Raw genomic sequence first — 16,047 nt, 5'->3', positions numbered from 1 at the left:
GAGCAATGCACTGGCGAGTCAGCCATACCTACGGCCCCTGGGGTTCGAGTCACATCTCTAAAGATCATCCCTCTACCTCCCCCGAAGTCTATCTCATCCCGCCCATCCTCCAAGACATAATCATAGGACATTGTTATCAATAACAATGCTTTACAATAAACTAAATAATATATATATATATATATATATTTTTTTTTTAAACAAGAAACCTCAAAACTACAGTCTCTGTTAAATTCCAGTACGTGAACTTTTACAGTTTTATTTCTTAAGTATCGATTTATCCCTCTGATACCTCTTTCCTACAGATGAAATGTTGATGTTTTACGTCTTATAAAGCGACTTGATCGGTCAGTCCAAGAAACTTAATGTTATTTACAACGTTATAATCAGCAATGCATTGCACAGCCACAGGCAATCGGTTTGCGCACGCGATAGGTCGTGTTCTAAAACGCGTTTTGTGCCCTTGAAAGTAGGCTAACTGTAGGAAGGATACACCACGTGAACGGTTGTCTCAGATAAGGGGAAACGGTGTTGTTTTTATTACTGCATTCATTGTGTATAACGGGTATATTTACGAAAAACAGCTGTTCATCATCTCCCCCCAGAACTCGCACTATACAAAGGCTCTACCCTATAAGTGCGTGGGGCACATGAATGCGATCGGAATTCACCCGAAGGTGTGATAATAGCGTTCAGTTTCTTGCACAGATCAATTGACTCGCTTTATAAGACGCTAATTTAACGTCACAAGGGGCAGGGATTACTTTTGTGTTGAATGTATTTGCGGTTTTTACTTTTATTGATTTAACTTTAATTAATTCAACCAAATATCTTCAGAAATATCTTCTTGAAAAACAATGCCACCCACATCTCGATGTACTGGAGGACTGTGGGTGAGTAAATTAGTAGCAATTTTTGGGTAAAGTAACGCATTAAGGAATATAAAATACAATTAAAAAGACAATATCCCTTTTAATTTAATATCATGAAAAGGCACAAATACTGGATGCAATATTTGTGTGCATGTTTTAATCATGGCCTGTAAGTAACAGCAACAAAAACAGTATAAAAGGAACAAAACGCAATAAATAACAGAAGAAATGAGAATATGGTTAAAAAAAAACCTGGCCCGCATCCTATTTCTACTTTTGGAATCTGGCCCTCAAAGAAAAGTAGTTGAAGACCCCTGCCCTAGACAATGCCTTGTAAAAGGTACTAGTGCTTTAAAATAGGTCGTAACACTCTCTTAAACCACGGGGCTGTTGAATGCTTCAATCTGATTGGTTGACAAACGGTCTATGGGTATGCATTAACTTTCAGTTGAATGCACACCTATGAAGGTGTTCCAGGTCTGCTGACTGAATTACAGTTCCATATCAGTTTCGTTTCAATAAGCAAAGCATTTCAAAAACAATATGGAAATACATATAATGAAATCGAATAAATAAAATTACTGATAGCCTACTGGTTCGTTTCCTCTTCCTGCTGATGATAGAAACAATACGAGGAATAAATAGCCTAATTTATTATCACCGGCTTTTCTGTCACATTACTGCAAACACGCGGTCTCTCGCACTCGCACGTGTGGGCGCGCGCGCACACACACACTCGTTGTGCACATTATACCATTGCTGAAATCTAATGGTAACCTTAAGACATTTACACAGCACTGTATTGTAATACATTTTACAAAAAATAAAAACAAGTAATGTAGGTTTAACATTTTTTGAATAAATTGTAGAAAAGATTATTATTTAGTGTTAATGTATTTGTATTGAAATATGCTATATGAATACATTTGAACACCTTATACTTACTGCATGCATTGAGTTTTTAGGAATTTCTTGCCAGTCTTTCCCTCTGGTTTGGTTATTTGCAGCTGTATTACCTTTAATCGTTTCATACCTTTGATGTTTAAATTCTACACACATTTTGCAGTAGGTGGCGGGAATGCACCAATACCCTGGATGTCAACCGCTGTTAAACACATAAGAAGAAGAAGAGCACCAATCGCCACTCTCTTTTCCTTAGCGGATCGATTTGATCAACGCTTGACTTGTAGGGCTGCTGAATAACAGCTTGCGCGCTCTATTATCTTGACTAACTGAGCCTCATTTGAATTAGTAGGGTCGTGTGAACTAAAGCTAAGCTTTATGAAACCCATTTAAGCCTGACTGAATAGTTCAGTTCATTCAAATCTGGTTCCGGACCATAAAGGACTCATCGTATGAGAACTTTCAACAAGTTGGAATGATTTATTAGGGTCTTCATGAAATGTCTGGAACATATTTTGCTTAAAAACACTCAATGGCTGTGTAAACAAAACCCCTTTTGCCTCCTCAAAAACAGCTATGCTCACAGCAACCTGTTTTGGTGCAAGTATCTTTAAATGATAATGAGTTACCAGGGCTCTAGAGTGCGACCAATCTGGTCGCACATGCGACCTAATTTCTCAATGGTGTGACTAAAAAAAATCAGAGGTCGCACCATTGAGCCCAGCCGTTCGAGGGGAAAAAAAGTCTCTGCGAAAGACTCCCTGTGGTTCAACAACAGACATTAGGCCCATATCGTGGTCTAAACCAATCAGAGATAGTGAAGGGCGGACCCCCTCTGATTGGCCGTGGTCCAGATATTCCTGTACGCGTGTGTACGTTTGAAAATGCTGTGCTGCAGTCGGACAGAGAGGTGAGTAGCCTAGGCCCGTCAGATAAACAGAGTGGATGTAGCCGCAGATGATGAGAGAAGATTAAAAGAACGATTGACAACTTTTTCATTAAGAATGTTAAGTTAAGGCCTGATCCGTCCGAAAATCATAACCAATCCTCTGACACGCTAGACTGCGACTAAATGGTCTCATTTTGCGACAAATTTTCTTGCCAGTGCGACAAGTTTTTCTTAATGGAAGAACCGGTGCCACTGTCAAACTGATCAATGTATAATTTTTGCGTATTATAAATTTAATGCGCAGAAATGTTATATTGCGCAATCTGCGCATTCAGTCACTCATTTTCATCTCCCCTCCTTCAACCATTCACTTATCTATAAGTGCCCCCGCCCCCAAACACGTAATTCGCGGGTTACGGGTAAGAGGCGAAGGACCGAAAGAGCAGACGAGTGAAGCGCTCAATCTTGCAACTTAAATAAATATGCAGAATACAAGAATTTCCCCTGCTAAGGTACAAAACAGCAAAGATAACGAAATGTGTTGCAAGTATTGTATGCATGTGAAGCTAATGCAGGAAACATGTGTTTAAACTTGATGCACTAAACTGTTGTATAAAGATCTCTAACAATACTGCAAAGCATACAAAATGTTATACATCACGCTAAATACTACTTATTTGTGAGTCGCTGTTGATAGAAGCCAAACGTGTATCGATGCAGCTTTCATGAAGAATAATCACTAAAAGCGTTCAGGTCTCGCGGGTTGTTTGAGATATGCGTGCGCCCAGAGAGTCAGAGCACAAAATACTAAACGGTGTTCTCTTTCACGCCTTCTTACTCTGAAACGGACATATTAACACAAAATAACCTAAAAATTCCCATATTAACAAGAAACCTTGTAAAGGTATTCAGTTTGTTTCATGACCAAACAGTTGGGGAACAAAACACGTGTTCCAGTATATTGCGCGAGCTCTTAAAGGGGCAACAGCATAATAAAGATCTCTGTTTATAATGATCTCCAAACAACAACAGACGGGCCCAAAAACACTAACTGATATTAAAGGAATCGTGTTCTCTTATAGGAGTCGTTCACAACAAATAAAGGAAGAAAGTAGCTTTAAATATGGTAAAGTGTTGAAAGAGAGTTTACATATACAATACAAATAATTAAATCATAAACAATGATTTGTATTAATTTCTAATTGATTTATTAATGTATTAAACACATTTTAATGAAGTTTTAGTGATTATTTTTCTTACCTCACCCCACGACTCTGGTGCTATCATATTAAGGGCTGGTGCCAGTGCCTATGGAGCGAAAATTGTGCCTAAACTTAACAAACAAATCCAGCGTTTTGCAAACAAACGCAACCTTTTTTGCAAAAGAAACTAAACTCTGAAACAAACAGAAAGCGTTTTACAAATACATAATGCAATTCGAGAGAAAATGCAAAGGTGTAACACATAAATGTACTGTGTTTAAGTCTCACCTTTTTATGAGATTCTCTCAGCTTGATTTTCTCACAAATGTGACCGTGCAGATTTTCTCACAAATGTGATCGTCCAGATTTTCTCACAAATGTGATCGTCCAGATTTTCTCACAAATGCGACGTCCAGATTTTCTCACAAATGTGATCGTCCAGATTTTCTCACAAATGTGATCGTCCAGATTTTCTCACAAATGTGATCGTCCAGATTTTCTCACAAATGTGACCGTGCAGATTTTCTCACAAATGTGATCGTACAGATTTTCTCAGTTATGCAACTTCTCCCAAAACAGCAGATAGTTCAATTGTTTGACTTAGATTTATATTACTGTTTTTTTGTGCTGGTTTATTTTATTGCAAAAATTGCCCAAATAGCTTGAAATAGCCAAAAAAATAGCAGCATTCATTTTAAACCTAAATAGGCTAATGGCAACCAAACAAAGCCGACGACTGACTGAAACAACTGCCACGACGATTTATTTGCTTTTCCATCTTTTATAGCCTAGAAAGCTCTCTACTTTAATGCCATAGTGTTTAGACATAATGTTAAATACTTTTTATCTATGAGTTGTTATGTATAAAAGTCAAACATATGTATCAGTGCAACTTTCATGCAGAAAAATCACTAAAAACCGAGTCGCATCTCAGAAAGAGCGCAAAATACTATACTGAAATCTTACAAAAAATTGACATATAAAAATATAAATAAATATAAATCAGGCCCGGTTCCTGCCAGGTGCAGAAGTGTGGACTAGCAGATATCCTGGGTGGGGATATACCCCAACCACACAGACAGTATAGCTGCAGACAAAATTAAGAGTCCATTTAAAAAGTATTTTCCTCTTTTTCTGATAAGAATGTGATTTGGTAAAATTTTTATTTTTGTTTATTTCTGTGAACTTTTGACAACATTTCTCCCAAATTTCATATAATTTATTTTTATTTATTTGGAGAAAATGAACTGGTGAAAGCAGGTGAAAACAGAAAAGATGATCTGCATTTTTAAAACAGAAACACAGCAAAAACAAGTTCATATTTAGTTTTAAGCAACACAAAACTAAGAAAACGTTAGAAAACGTAAAAAAATGTTTTATGAAATAACCCAGATTTTTTTTTAATTAGTTTGTTATTGTGCTCAGTCACTCTTGAGGTTTGCTTTTGTTGGAATTCAACAAACACTGCAGTATATGACTGCAATACATGCAGGATTTAAATGATTTATTTTTATATAAATATAAAAAACAGACAACATTTCATTGATGTTTTACACCTTAAATAAAGCGGTTATGTAAACTGGACATAAATAGAAGCCTACAAAATAAAGTGGGCTAAGAACATTCCCCATTCACTGAACGATCACTGATTTCTGTTTAATTTCTTTTAATGAATTGAATGAATTAATCTGATTACACTGCACAATGAACTTTACATCGTGTCTGCTGTTTTTTATGTGGTATCGTGAGCGCGCATCGCGCCTAAACTGAACTATTTTGCACATTGTTTCGCTACCACCTGCAGAGTGAATTGGGGTGTTTGAGATGGAGAGAAACAGATTTATTTCTGAAGCGGGAGCTTCGGAAGATGGAGCTTTCAGTCATTACTGAAAGTCAATAGGTTAAAATCTAGCCTATCCATTGCAAGCAAATAATAGCTGTTTGTTAACAGCACAAAATAAGACCGCAAAAACGAAGAAATGAATCTGATTTTACTGCACAATTAATTTGACATGCTTAATTTTACATATGTGCAGTGCATCTAAAATTCCTTTGCACAGTATTTTGCTTCCACCTATAGCATGTAGCATGCTTCTCTGTTACAAACTAAAGCCAGAGCAGTGAAGTGAAGAGTGACGTTGCTTTCAGCCAATAGAAAATACAACAATTTTTGGTGTTATTTTTTGATTCTCATTGGGTGGGCAAGACAGATGTTTAGGGGGATTCAGCCCACCCCTGCCCATGCCTAGAGCAAGCCCTGATATAAACACAAAATTATGTCAAAATTCCCTTATAAGAAAGTATCCTTGAAAAAGTAGTTTGTTTTGTGAACGTAAACAGTTGGGAAACAAGAACGAGAGAATGAGATGGGGTGGAAGGGGTGACAACATTGCAAATGCATCCAGTTTGTTGTATGTTATTTGTATATTAAAACCAATGCATAATTCATTATATATTATTAAAAACAGCAACTGATTATTATTAACAGTTTCAATAAATTTCATGAGACTAACTGAATGAAACTTGATGAATGAAATTAATTTAGTTTCTGGCACTGGCAAGGGTGGCACTCAAGGTAATGTTCATGGCTTCTTCCTATAGAAACTAATTCTCAATAGCACCACCTGCTGTTGCACATGCATTTGTGAGAAAATCTGCACGATCACATTTGTGAGAAAATCTGCACGGTCACATTTGTGAGAAAATCAAGCTGAGAGAATCTCATAAAAATGTGAGACTTAAACACAGTACATTTACATGTTACACCTTTGCATTTTCTCCCGAATTGCATTATGTATTTGTAAAACGCTTTCTGTTTGTTTCAGAGTTTAGTTTCTTTTGCAAAAAAGGTTGCGTTTGTTTGCAAAACGCTGGATTTGTTTGTTAAGTTTAGGCACAATTTTCGCTCCATACACCCCACCCCCCTTCCGTCCGGCGTGTCAACACAACACACATGTAGTACTGCCATGGCAATGGTTTAGAAAAATTATGTTTCCTGAACTCCTCTAAGGTTAGTTTCGTTTTAAACGTCTCAAATCATTCATCCGGAGACTAAAGAATCTGTCACAGCAAACAGCTCATCCTAATGCGCTCACTAGGATGTGCATGATTAACCGAAAATATATATCACGTGATTTATGCACAACTTGTGAGTGAATTACAGTATGCTGCTGCATCCGAAAGCCAGACGGCACTCTCGTGCAGAAACTCCAAATACGCACTGCAGAAGAAGATGATAACACATTCTAGGAAATGCCTAAGGACATGATTTTATCACTGTTCCTCAAGCCTCCTCAGGTATCTTCATGATAATAAAGTATATTTATAATGATCATGTTTGACGAGTGTAGCTTTTTTAAATGCACATTATAAGCGACTCAAACTCGCACTGCTTTTAGATTAAGCAGCATTTCCTACTGATCCCAGAGCCGTGCTTCACGGACAAGCTACGCATAAATAAAATAATTGATGCCTTGCATAATCGCAGCCAGCTCGATTTCAGCAGGATTTAGTAGTAACGGCGATTAATCGTGCACATGTCTAGCGCTCACGTTGTGCGTGTATGCATGCCTAAAATCCACGGAATGTGCACCTGCAGATCTCAGGGAATTACGTGGATTTTAGCGCATGTCGTTGACAAGGTATAACGTTACACAACAATGTCAGAGCATAACTAGTATGCTGTGACAGATTTTTCAGCCTAAAGACGAATGATTTGAGACGTTTAAAACAAAACTAAATGCAGTGTTCGCCCCTGTTCATTAGTAAAAAAACAGCTTGCCGCAGCTGAACATATTATAGCACATAATGTATTAACAATAACATACATAAAGCTAAACTCCAAGTGCCCATTTGCCAAATAACATATAAATATAGAGTAAGTTTAACACTTGCTTTGAATGTTCTATTTAGCCCGTGACTGACTTAGCTCCCTTCGCTATCATATGCTAACGTTATCCTCCTATATATATGGTACATGTACATCAATTCAGACTGTTGATAAATATTACTTACATCGGCAGCTTTGTCTCGTTCAGTTGGTCTCGATCCCTCTTGAGGAACAACTTTGAAGCTAATCCTGCTTGTACTGTCCCAGGTTGATAAAGAATTCCGGCTTGAAGTGATTCACGCAAACAAGCAGGATTTTACTTATGGTTTCTGAGGGATTTCCACTAAAAATAAAATAAATCTACTACTGTCTCTTCCGAGGTTATAGGACTACATTGCATGTTGCATGTTGTCCACGAACTTTAGCCATGGCGTCACATACACCGCTGTCGCTTGTGAAAACAACAATGGCGGCAGCGCCGTGGGTGGAATTTTGTAGATTAAAGGGGCGGTAATATTATAATAAGATCCTGCTTTTACGTCACAACAGGAGAGAAATCTGAACGGCTCGATTTCTCACATGCTTGCAGGGAAAGCCTCATCAAAACAAACTTACTGGGATCTTGTTTTTCACGTTTTCTGGGTTGCTGGATTCACCGGGGACCCGATTATAGCACTTAAACACAGACAAATTTGGATTTTTATCCGATGACTCCGACTCGCGACTTTTATAAAACAGCCCCCAGGGAAGGCAGTTTTCATTAACCCGCTCTGTTTATGTTTGCTTCCGTGGGTCTCTCCCTCTGTCCGGGTGGGGAATCGGAGCGCGATTACGAACAGATAACCCGGTCTGTTCGCCGCATTGGTCGGAGTGCGTTCTGCTTCCCCTGGTCTGTTCGCGATTGCATTCTGGAGACAGTCCTGGTTACAGTTATTTTTTTGCAGTTGTATATGTTGCGGTTCTATTGTGCAATCAGTAGTGCAGTACGTTAGCAAAATTCAGTGACTTTTTGTAAACGTTTCAAGTATTCAAGACAAGAAACTGACCACAACATTAAATTTAACATAAACAAGATGATTATTTGTTGTTTAAATCCACATTTAATCCACAAGCCAAATTAAAGGCTTAAATTATGCTAGCATGAGCAGCCATTTTGGAAAAGTTCATAAACCTTCGCTTGAAGTGAGGTTCCACAACACAACACATCAATGGACCCACTCATCGATTTAATGATACACTACACAGCAAAATGTCCAGTGTTGTTTTGAGTTGTTTTTTTAGTGTTAAATTACCAGAGTTAAAAAGTGTTGATTCTGGTGTTGATTTGAATGTCATCCGCACTTACAGTGTAAATCAATGGTCAGAGTCAGTGTAATTACAGTGAGTTGATGTTAGATGACACTTGAGCGGAGTATATCCAATTTCCGGTCATTGCGCATTACTTCCTTTTTGACTAATGGCGGACAACCACGAGGAGACGGCAGTGCACAAATAGGTATAATAATTTTTTTATAACTTAATTCTTTATATATATTACTTACTGTTCTATACATTTTCAGCTCGCTAACGTTATTTTCTTTCTGATAATAATAACAGACTGGAGCTGGAGCAAAGAGAAGCCTCAAAGGTAAGATTAATAACGTTGTTTTCAAGACTTAAGTTAATCATGATGAACAGTTTCCATATTTAAACTGGGTTTGTAATATTTAAGAATTTATGGTCCGAGAATAACACATTCATTTCTGTGATTATAAACTGTTTAATGCATTAAAAGAGACGCAACCCATTTTCGCCACTTCTCGTTGTTAAAGTTATGTGCGTTGCCAAATAATGGCACAGAAACGCATACGATTCAAATTTTAGTGTCTTGCAGTGTTTTCACGGGTATCTATATTTATATAACCGAACTCCGTAAACACGTGACTCATGAGTACTAAATCAAAAGTGCACAGAGCATGGAACTTTTGTTGGTCGGAGTTAACGTTATTTAAACGGAACTCACCGGGGTTGCCCCTCACCAACAGTGCTAATGATAAAAGCTAAAACGACAAGAAACAGCTCTGAAAAAGCGCACTGTGGAATTTTATATTTCCTGGCCAGGTATGATATTAACTGTTCCATGTTTGCTAGTGATATGCATATGTGCCTGACGAGCGCGCACTGAACATGCCATGGCGCCAAATTCTTCAATTCACTTAAACGGTGAATCTGAGAAATGGCATGGCTTAACAATTATGTGATCGTGCCAGGATGATGACAGTGACCAATATAACTGCTACTTTTAACCCTTTTTACGGTGCTTTAGACAAAACGTGTTGTAAAAAAAATCGATTAGCAGTATACTGTATTTTTTAACGTTAAAGCAGGTTTTTGCCTGCATAGAGAATTATTATCTATAAACAAAATTTTGTGAGGTGATTTCATGAAAAACGAACAACATACTTTAATAAATTATCATCTGGAAATGCAGCTGCGCCATTACGCCACTTTGGTACGTGGCGCTCTATCGTCATCAACACAGTGAGGCGCTGACAAAACTTTAAAGAGAGAAAAGGAGAAAGCTTTTTTTGTTCCGTATTGTTCAAGACGATGATGTTTATTCTTGGAAATGCATCTAAAAATCGGTTTATCTTACGTTTGAGTTATTTTAAGTATCAACAATACAGCCGCAACAATAGGTGGCGCCAAATACGTGTAAAACGAGTTTACCCTTATGATTAGGACTGAAGCAACCATTCCGGTTAAAAATGCTAACAGTCATAAAAAACTCGTCTATTTTTTCTCTCTTAGAAGTGGAATTTTATTGTAGTCTTGCAATCTGCTTATGTTAATAAAATGTTGGTAGGCTACATGGGTCCACATTGAGGTTAATAACCTAAATAATATTAAATTGTACAATTGGTTTATGGTATGCTACAAACTTAAGTGTTTTTAAAAGCGATTGTTGTTGCATTTTACCAGTATTTACCATACTTTATTTACAATATATACAACTATGAGGTAAAAGTTTGTGAAGAAACCTCAACAGATTTGCTTTCTCTTCAACAGCTTTCGTCATGTTGGTTAAAGTTCAGTATCAAGGTGTGAAGAAATTTATAAAATTGCTTAACGATTTTATATTCCAACATTTTCTCAGTGAAGGTAAGTTATTTGTAGCTTGTGCTTATGTTTAGAAATCTGCTTATTATAAACGGTCATATAGCAGCTTTATGATGTGATGAGCTGACATCAGAAGTCCAGATTTGGCTCCTGCCATTGATGTTTTACTTATTCAGTAAATATGAAAAATAAATTAAAATGTCTGTTTATTTGATAAAATTATATTTCAGTTAAAAGCAAATTCGGGCTTGCTAGAACTGCAGTTCTTCAAGTCTTTGATGACACGGACACCAGTGTGGAGTACGACATCTTCCAAGAATTGATTGAAGCCAGTCCAAATTTATGCTTAACTATAAGATGTCTGGAAGAAATTTCTGCTGGCCTGCCTGGGGTAAATATAAATCTATAATTTTATAAATATAGTGACAATTCAGACTTTATTTCAAGGACTTCAGTGTAGCAATAGCCAACTTTGAGATAAAAAATGTATTTGGGAAAGACAAACACATTTACTCTCGTTCATATAGTAGATACTTGTATTGAAATTATCTTAAATGAGGAACATAACAAACGATTAATCTTGAGGCAACACCACACAAAACAATAGAGACACAATGATACATATGTTGGGCATTCTTAATTTTACCTGTGTTGTCATTGTTGTGCTTGATGGAACATTTTCTAAACTCGTAAAGTTTTGGATCAGAGTGTAAAAGGTTTGTCTGTAGTCCTGTTTAAATAATGCCTTTCCAGAAAACATGATCATCACAATCACAAGATCATCAACCCCCAGCACTTGCACTGATACTCTTTCAGTCTCTTCCACTGACCATGAGGAAAGAGACCCAGCAATTTCCTTCCTTGTCCATACAGCTGATGAAGTTGACGTTATGCAAAAGATGAAGGAAACTTTCAAGCATAGACAAGAACTTGTACACAACTCTGGAAGATCAGCTGACATCCTTAATATCTTTCCAAGATTTTTGGATGCGAAAGGATTGGTAAATATAGCATTACTCCTTTACAAATATTAAAGTTTTAAGTTCGATTTAGATTTGCTGGTTTTATGTAATTTTTACAAAAGTAATGACTACTCATAGATTTATCACTCTTACTTAGACATACACCTCTCAGACGTGGTCACAGAGAGTTCAAGTAAATCAAATATCTTGAAATATGCTTCTTCATTAGGTAAATCAGGACTTTGCTCTGCTGTTCAATGCCGAAACATCCAACAAGTTGCTTGAGAGGTGGGAGACGGCATTCAAGCATAAGGTCATCAATGAAGCCAAATCTCTTACTTCTACAGCAGAAATCCTGTGTCTTCTCAGTGCAGCAGAGGGCCAAGGATCGGAAAATGGTTGGCATGATTGTTATTGTTTCTGATTTGATTTGGTTTTTTGAGTACTAATACATATTATCCTATATTTATCCCCTCTCCTACAACCACTAAATCAGACTGGGACAGTGATATGTCATCTATCCTGCTACTGGTGCATCTCTTGCCACCTTCTCCAGGGAGGAAGAAGACTAAGATCAGTCCAACAGAGGCAGTTGATAGACTTGTGCATTTTCATAAGGTAAAACTTAAAATACTGTTGCAGCGTCTTTGTGTGATCTCAATGTGTAAGTTATTATGGTTGTAAATACTGGACACCATTTAAATGTATGTTTTGGACATTCTGTTGGTCTACAGAGCTTGGATTTCCTTAAAAAATTCTTCAGTTGATTTCTGATGATGTAAGTCACATGTATCTTGGGTGGCCTGAGGGTGTGTCAGCACCTTTTTTGGGTGAAATGTTGGGTGATCAAACTGGTTCTTTTCACAATAAATTAAGGAGGTTTGAACTTTTTATATTATGTTTTTTTGTGTGTGAATAAGTGAAGTTTCTTTTTTATATAATTTTTTAATTAAGATTTTTCCCTCTTGTATTTTTCAGTCTTGCACCAGTATTGAAACCCATCTCAGTGAAAGGGAGGGCTGCCAGCTATACCTACTTGGATTAGGAAGGTTCAAGGGCAGAATCGAGAAATTCTATGTGGTTGTGTACACATTAAAGCCAAAACTCTAAGGTTCTACAGACCTTTTGATTATTAAAGCCAATGCTCTAAGGTTCTACAGGCCTTTTGATCTACAGCGTCCATATGGGTCAGACGGTGAATATGTTGTTCCTTCATTTATGTTGGTTTGACATGTTTATTTGTTCAAAATAAAAGATCAAACTGAGACAGTATGTTGGCTCTTCTTTAATTGATTTATACATGTATTTACTGTATCATTATTATAGATTAAATTAAATTACCTTAATCAGGACATGTATAACACTAAATTAGTGTCCAGTTAACTCACATAGTGTTAAACTATTGACACATTATAGTGTAGTTTCAACACTTATTTGGTGTAAATGAAGCCTTTAAGGAATTAAAAAGCACACTAGTGGTGTTAAAGCTGAACACTCCAAGTGTTTTTATAACACTGTGCAAGTGTAAAAAATATAACACTTTTAAAAATGTTAATTTAACTCGATTTAGTGTGGACCTATATAAACCCCGAAAAAGAGTTGATTTTCACACTGCTGTTGTGAATTTAACACTCTGAAATTTGCTGTGTAGACTTGATATATCTCACGGAGCCGATCTAACCAATATAGATATTATACCTCAAAGCGACGATGTCACCGATCACTATCTTCTAACATGTACACTGCCCACTGCAGAAATAAGCCGTTTAACTCGTTATCAACAGGGTAGAACAATTACACAATTAGTAAAGATTGTTTCGCAAAGAGCTTGCCAGATCTGACTCCTTTAATAACCATACCAATAAATACAGAATCGCTCGATGACATGACCAGCAAATTGGGAACTATTTTCTTTAATACATTAGAAGCTGTCGCACCTATGAAGTCAAAAAAGATTAATGAGAAAAACATAGCACCATGGTACAATAGCACCACTCGCACCCTTAAAAGAGAAACACGTAAACTGGAGCGCAAATGGAAACAAACCCGATTAGAGGTCTTTAAAATTGCGTGGAAAGAGTGTGCAAACTGTTATAAAAAGGCACTAAAAGCAGCAAAGGCTGAGCACCTCCGTAACCTCATAGAAACTAACAAAAACAATCCAAGGTTTTTATTTAGTACAGTTGCTAAATTAACAAATAAACAGACATCACCTGACCTGGTTATTCCGCCGCACCTTGGTAAGCAATGAATTCATGATTTTTTTTACAGAGAAAACGAAAACATACGAGACTAAATAGTAAAAACTCAACCTCCAAGTCTGTCCTATGAATTAATACCAACCATGGCTATCCTGATTTTGCCAAGTGGTTGATGTCCTTAGGACAACATCATGTTGACCCTGGGACATCACTTAAATCAACCAATCAGATTTCAGAAATAAGTTTACAGTTTATTTTAAGTTTAATTTTACAACCAAGATTAGGTGCTTCTAGACCATTGTTTTTCACTTATCATTTCCCTCTGATTTTAGGGGTAGGTTATGGTTAGGGTTGGGGTTTGATGTGGGTTTAGGTTTTATTTATAAAAATGTTGTCCTTAGGTCAACAAAATATGTTGCCCTGAGAACATCAACCACTTGGCAAAATCAGGTCGAGCATCGCCCCAAAAGAAAGGCTACATTGTTTTCACCTATAAAACAGGAAAATTTAATTAAACTTATTGCAACATCTAAATGTACAACTTGCTTATTAGACCCCATACCAACTAATTTATTAAAAGAGTTACTACCCGTTTCAATTGAGCCCATTTATAACATTATCAACTCGTCAATTAATCTAGGTCATGTCCCAGGACCCTTTAAACTGGCCATCATTAAGCCTCTTATCAAGAACCCAAACTTAGACCCCAATGAACTAGGAAACTATAGTCTAAAATACTAGAGAAAGTAGTGTCCACTCAGTTGTGCTCGTTCTTACAAAACAATAACATGCACGAAAAATTTCAGTCAGGCTTTAGACCGCATCATAGTACTGAAACTGCACTCGTTAAAATTACAAACGACCTGCTTATAGCTTCAGATAAAGGTAACATCTCACTCCTAGTCCTGCTTGACCTTAGTGCTGCGTTCGATACTGTAGACCAGGGGTGTCCAAAGTCAGTCCTGGAGGGCCGGTGTCCTGCAAAGTTTAGCTTCAACCCTAATCAAACACACCTGAACAGCTAATCAAGGTCTCACAAAGCAGACTAGAAACTTCCAAACAGGTGTGTTGAGCCAAGTTGGAGCTAAACTCTGCAGGACAGTGGCCCTCCAGGACCGACATTGGACACCCCTGCTGTAGACCATAAAATACTTCTAGATCGCTTACACAATTATACCGGTATTCAGGGACAGGCACTACAATGGTTCAGATCTTACTTATCAGATAGACATCAATTTGTCCATTTAAATGGGGAATCATCAAATCTAACGCAAGTAAATTATGGATTACCTCAGGGATCGGTTTTAGGACCCTTGCTATTCTCCATATACATGCTGCCCCTTGGAAACATTATTAGAAAACATGGAATTAGCTTCCACTGTTATGCAGATGATACTCAGCTATATATCTCATCAAGACCAGATGATTCCTTCCAACTATCCAAATTGGCAGAGTGCATCGACGATATAAAGCATTGGATGACTTGTAATTTCCTTCTTTTAAATTCTAATAAAACAGAAATATTACTTATCGGACCAAAGACACGTGAGCAGAATATTTCGGATTATGACCTGCAAATTGAAGGCTGCACTGTTACTCCAACAAATACAGTTAAAGACCTAGGTGTTATATTAGACAGTAACCTGTCATTTAGAAATCACATCTCAAATGTCACGAAAACAGCCTTCTTCCACCTTAGAAATGTTGCCAAATTACGAAATATTCTGTGTTGCTGACGCAGAGAAGCTTATTCATGCATTTGTGACATCAAGATTTGACTACTGTAATTCACTACTTAGTGGTTGTCCTGCATCATCAATATACAAACTACAGTTAGTTCAGAATGCAGCTGCCAGAGTTCTAACCAGGTCCAGAAAATACAATCACATAACCCCAAAGTAGTATAATCATATACCTTGTGTCAAAAGTTTGATTGATTTATGACCCCCTGTCAAAGTTCTGTCAACCAGTCACTCAAATGGAGATTTTTATGGCCTGTCAATCTTGATGACATTTATGTTTTATGACTGTTGTTGGGGTCTCCTCTGCCCCAACCCTTCCTTCAGTGGGGCTAACTACCTACACAACCC

At 37.2% G+C, this 16,047-nt stretch overlaps 1 pseudogene; it reads left to right on the top strand.

The window, feature by feature from the left end:
* The first annotated feature begins 10,272 nt into the window (after positions 1-10,272).
* LOC130556374 (uncharacterized) lies at positions 10,273-13,360 on the top strand (annotated as a pseudogene).
* Positions 13,361-16,047: the final 2,687 nt, after the last annotated feature.

Source organism: Triplophysa rosa, linkage group LG7 (genome assembly GCF_024868665.1).
Source record: "Triplophysa rosa linkage group LG7, Trosa_1v2, whole genome shotgun sequence".
Classification (NCBI taxonomy): domain Eukaryota; kingdom Metazoa; phylum Chordata; class Actinopteri; order Cypriniformes; family Nemacheilidae; genus Triplophysa; species Triplophysa rosa.
This window is presented reverse-complemented; position numbering and strand designations above follow the sequence as displayed.